Genomic DNA, 6,068 nt, shown 5'->3' with positions numbered 1-6,068 from the left:
GAAATTATTTAGGCTTGATATTGGGAAAGTTTCTTAACAGAGTACTTTGGCAGCTCTCCAGTCTCTCGGGATAGAGTCACTGCACCATGACAGTGGGCACTCCAGCCTTCAGCGTTAAGGTGCCGGTGCTAAGCTGTGTTGTATAGCTTTGAGAAACACAGGGACTGAACTGCCCTCGAGTTCTTTTCAGTGTTTCTGTCTGCAGCTTTCTGGCTTTCAGTCATAAGAGGGCACTAATTTATCTTTTGCAGTTTTCTGGGAGAGAACACAAGAGTATATCTTTCACTACAAGGATGTTTCATGCATATCTAAACAATAGCATAAGATTTTATTACAAGTCAAAATCGGGCTATTCATGCAGTGGGGTCACTGCTAATGCTGAAAGTATCCTCTTGTTTGCATTATCGTTGCCAACTTCAGCTTCATTTCACAGTCATCACTTATCTTTTTCACAAGGTGATGCTTATACCATATAAGGCAGCATCATGTCTGTTTATTGCTTTGTAATACAAAGGAAGTCTGTTGCAGACAAATGCTTAGTCTGTTAGACATAATACCTGATACTTGCCAAGTAGCATTTTCTACAATTGTGCCAATTAAAATGCGAAATTGCTCCCACTTATTTTTGAACTCTCGTGTTCTGGCAGTCAGGAAAGAATGCCGTAACTCATCAAGATGCAGCACTGCCGGCTTATCTACGATAGTCCGATTTTTCCTCAAGAATTTAACCTGCTCGTGACCTGAGGAAATGCAATTTGATAATTCTCTCCTTCTGTGGTCTCTGTGTCAAAAGTGCCAACGTACTTCACTCTCTAGAACAGCTTTGTGTGCCTCTGGAGCACATGCTGTTTCTGATGGTCAGACTTGTCCTGTCGTGGCAGACTCTTCCTACAAATCTCTTCTGCGCAGATAGAAATGTCTGTGCAGCAGGGAGGACACTGCTCATGTCCATGCTGTGAACATTAGGAGTTCTTTCATATTGTGCCTTTAGGATTGTGAGGTATCCCATTAGCTCCAGCAAGCTTCAGTGCTGTGCAGTCACTAAATCATCTGCATCTGTTACTAGAGCCCCTGCCTGCTACAACACTTTGCAGGGAAAACTGCCTGATTTGCACCAATATGCACCAGTGCCTTTCATAAAAAAAAAAAAAAAAGATCGGCTTGCTAAGTGTCTTCGTGGAGGAGGTTAGTGATCCTTTGGATCCTTTGGCTGATGTGCCCCATGAGCTCTGATCAGCTTTTCTCTCGATTCGGTCTAAAGCCCTGGTACTTTGTCCCTTGGAAAGGCACTAAAAACATTTGTCCTGCACCCATGTGAGCACAGTGGTACCAGGGAGTAGAGTGCCAGCTGTCTGGAGGGGATAGGGAAAGAAGTTTCTTGGGACAAAGTGACGTTTGTGTGGTGATGAGCTGGGGAAGGACATGACTCTGTGTGCGTGTGTGTGTGTGTGAAAGGCTTTTCAGTGTTAGGAGTCAGTGAACAAGCTGTGTTACCAAGTTACTCACAATTTGCCACCAGCAAAAGAGGAAAACTCTTTCTATTCTGCAAATGAAAAGAGTTGCTTTCCTTTTCTACGCAGGACATGGGAAAGGTCCCTCACAGCCCTGCCCATAGCAAACAGCAGTCTCCTGACCTTGGTGCCATAGAGCTATTCAGAAGCCACCAAAGCTTGAAAAGAGGCTGTTCTACATCCTGGTCCACCTTCCAGTACTCTGAAACCTGGCACTTACCCCAGCTGTGCTGCCAAGTCCCACATGCAAAAAACCCCTGCAGAACATCAACACCACTGAGGGAATCCACTTTAATTTTGGCACTCTAGAGAATAACCCCATGCAGATATTTTGTCCTAACCAACACAGGGCCTCTCAAATAAAAGCATACAACAAATTTCCAATCAGGGCAGCCTCCCTAACAAGATCAGGGTCTGTCTATCCCCGTGTTAAGGCATCTGGAGGAAACAACACAAAAGAGGAGAGGAAATCAGTCCCACTAGACATTCCTAAAGACTTTTTTCTGGCCCATGCCTTAACCAAGCACACATTTTAGCCATGTTTGACATCCCTGCCCAGCTCAGTGTTGAGCCAAACAGAAGCTGACTTTGGAGATGGCCTAAGTACATCTGCATCTTTATGCGTTTGGCTGTGCAGAATATGGTGAAAAAACATTTCAGCCATCTCCAGGTCCTCTGAACTCTGCTGATTCGAAACAGGCAGGACAGAGCTCCGAGCGTCACAGTGGGTGACAACAGGGAAGGCTTCGTGAGATGGGAGTAAGGAACAGATGGGCCATTTGGGATTACCCAGTCCAGTCTCAACTCTGTTTTTGACCTATATTTGCGAACAAGACCCAGCCTGGGAGGGGGACAGCTCTCTGTGGGTTAGCTGTTAGGCCTGTAACATGGGAGAATTATAAACTGGAGACAATGCAGGGGAGGGGCAGGAAAGCCTAGCTGGGAGATAAGAGGAGGGGATAAAGGGAGGAAGAGCAAAAGCAACCAGAAGCATCAAGGAATGTTTTCAAAGTAAATGACCTCATTCCAGTCTTGCTCAGCTTTTCTCCTTGTGTATACTCAGATGTTCATGCATGTTCTCTTTTCTGCTGTTGCCCATACAAGATTAGTAGTGGATTGATCCCGGGAGGCGTTTAAAGCAAGGACAGACTGTGGAATACCTAAAGGAGAACTGATTGCACGTCCCTGGTCAAGACTTCTGCTGTTTTGTGCTTTGGTATAATTTTTCTTGGAATAGATATGCGGACCTGGGTTGCCTTATTTATTTGTTTCATTGTAAGCTCTGAAATGGGCATTTCCAGCTTTCTGTGTATTTATTTCCCCTTCTGTTGGAATCTCTGCAGTTCCTAGTAATGGCTAACAGGTCTTTTACAAATTATGCAGCTTTCTAACTAAGGAATAAACAGATAAAGGGATGAGAAGCAAGGCCAGTAAGCTTCATAATATAGAGGACTTGCACTTTTTCAGAAGTACAGTGGAGTTACTGTTACTTTTGACAGCATTTCACAGCTTACCAATAGAGTCTATAGAGTGTGTGGGTAAAAGTAACACAGCCTAGTTATATTACAGCATCACACATTAAATCTTTGCTGAAACATAAAAGGAGAGCTCTAGTTTGTGTGTGTGAAATTACCAAGTTTGCAGATTATTAGCATGAGTGTAAAAAGCTTCTAGCACAGCATACGGTAAATACATTAGTGCTGTATTCCAGAAAGCATCATTTTCCCAAGCTATAGGTCTTACTGACATATGTGGTGGAAAGGCTAGTTCTGCCAATTGTCTGCTTCTTTCATATCCTCCAATTTTGGTGCAGCTTTAAAGCAATATGCTTAATAGCCTTAGTCTAGTATTTTGAAAAATTGCAGTACTATCTATCAGTGTGGAAAGTCACATGTCAATGACATTTGGTTGGCACAGTGGGTTTTGAGAAAAATGGCAAGGGAAACAGTTGGCACTGAGTTCTGAGAAAAAAATGTGTCAGAAAGTGTGAGTCTGTATGCAGTAAACTCACATTTTATTTGCTCGTATATCACTTTGTCAGGGTTTTCAATAGTTCTTGTGGAAAATGTGTAAACGAAATATAAAGCAGCTTTTACATATAGTAAAGATTTTTTCTTTAACCTAACTGGCGTTCTCACAACTTATGCCATACACAATATGCTGGGTAGTACAATATCGTCCTTCTAAAACAATTACATGAGCCCCTGAAGTAATTTCTTTGTTAAAGAGCCCATCCGTTCACATTTTGCAGGGCATGTATGAGGCAGGGGTGGGCGTGTGTACGCATAGGCTGAATCATAGAATCATACTATGATTTAGGTTGGAAGAGACCTTGAAGATCCTCAAGTCCAACCCTAAACCTAACACTGCCAAGTCCACCACTCAACCATGTCCCCAAGTGCCACATCTACACATCTTTTAAATACCTCCAGGGATGGTGACTCCACCACTTCCACAGGCATCTTGTTCTACTGCTTGACAACCCTTTCAGTGAAGAATTTTTTCCTAATACCCCATCTAAACCTCCTCTGGTGCAACTTGAAGCCATTTCCTCTTGTCCTATCACTTGTTGCTTGGGAGAAGAGACCAACACCCACCTCGCTACAACCTCCTTTCGGGTAGTTGTAGAGAGCAGTAAGGTCTCGCCTCAGCCTCCTTTTCTCCAGGCTAAACAACCCCAGTTCCCTGAGCCACTCCTCGTAAGACTTGTGCTTCAGACCCTTCACCAGCTTTGTTGCCCTTCTTTGGACACGCTCCAGCACCTCAGTGTCTTTCGTGTGGTGAAGGGCCCAAGACTGAACATGGTGTTTGAGATGCGGCCTCACCAGTGCTGAGTACAGGGGGACCATCAGTTCCCTAGTCCTGCTGGACACACTATTTCTGATACAAGCCAGGATGCTCTTGGCCTTCTTTTCCACCTGGGCACACTGCTGGCACATATTCAGTCAGCTGTCGACCAAATGTTGACATGAACGACTGGTACCCTGCTGTGGATGTGGACAATGGATCTGTATCTTCATTTGTTCATGTAACTATTGATGCCATGGTTGCAGATTTAGAGGAAAGCTGCTTTATATTTCCAGTTCAACTCCGATTGGAAACTAGCAAGCCACACCTCAGCCGCAGTCCCTCTCCTTCACACCGTAAATCACAGCCAGCTAATAATAATGCTGCTAAGGCGTCAGACTGCTGAAGCATTTTTGCACACTGACACGAGTCAACAGCCTTTTCAGGTTCAGGAATAAGGAGTTCAGAGTCTCATTGGTGTGCTGAAACTGGTAGCTTTTGGCAGTCTTTGTAGGAATGTGTGGATGGGGCAGAAAGTCATCTCTGTGCCGGGGTATAGAAACCTCTTTGGAGTCCTTGAATGGTGGTGCCCCTGCCCTTCTCCTCCTGTAACACTCAAAGGGACTTTCCTATTGCTTGTGATTAATTGTTGTAACACTTCAGCAGTGAAATCTGCTCCACGCGTCCTCCTCTGTAACTCAGACCAAGGAGTGACTTCGTAAGTATTTTTCACATGTGCAAACATTTCAATGCATTGCAACTCAAGCGCTCTTTCTTTGGGGCAATGTTCGTTTCAAACTACTATTGCCTTAAAACTCTTACCTCGGTTGTTGATGACGGAGTTACAAATATTACCACTAAAGATATAAGCTATAAAATAAATGTCACAAATATATGTACACTGTTTATAAAGCTACACGCACATTGAAAGCCTTCCCGTTGTTTGCAATGGTTAATTCATACACTGGTCCTTGAGAATCAGCTGAGTAAGATATAAATCAGAAAATGAGCTCCCTACAATATGCTATCGAGGTAACTGTAAATTTTCTATGTTGATTGTTAATATGGTGACAGAGTGTTTGCGGGGACAAAAAAAAAGAGTTGGAGAGGAGGGAATAGCTCTTGTAAGACGCAGTTGTGCCTGTCAGAACTGTTAAAAGAGTAATAGTTTTTGTTAGGCAATAAACTGGAATCCCTGCCGTGCTTCATTTAGTTTCCAAAATCCATAGATGCAGCCTGTTCCCCCAAAATTGATTAGCTCATGAATAAAAAAAAGCACTGAAGTTTATGTAGACTGCTTTAGAGCTTTCTTGTGATATGCTAATTGATGTTTTATTTTACCTGAATTACCATTCCACTATATTGAGCTATTTGAATACACCATATGTAATGTCATATTACTGCACAGATCACGTTTAATGAGATACTGCTGTATTGGCTATACATTTTCCTCAACTTTACGTAGTGTTTAATCCACACTCTTTATACCCCAAGACAGTGAAAACTGTGACTATTCAGGGAACACAACGTCTTATGTTTCCCTTTTAAGCAGTAGTAATGAGCAGATCCTGAAAGACTGTATTAACACAGCACAGTTAAAGCCAAGTCAGTGGGCACAGGCCAGATTTTGCCATCGAAGAGCCCGGCACCCAGCGGTGAATTTGCTCCAGCAAAGACTGTCAGCAAACAGCTCATGAGCCAGCGGTTTCCCACTCCCACATCGAAAATAAAACCTGAAGGGGCAGAAGTGATACGTGAGCCCAACCATCT

This window comes from Tauraco erythrolophus, chromosome 5, assembly GCF_009769465.1.
Source record: "Tauraco erythrolophus isolate bTauEry1 chromosome 5, bTauEry1.pri, whole genome shotgun sequence".
Taxonomy (NCBI): domain Eukaryota; kingdom Metazoa; phylum Chordata; class Aves; order Musophagiformes; family Musophagidae; genus Tauraco; species Tauraco erythrolophus.
The sequence above is the reverse complement of the archived record's forward strand: the minus strand, read 5'-3'. Positions refer to the sequence as shown.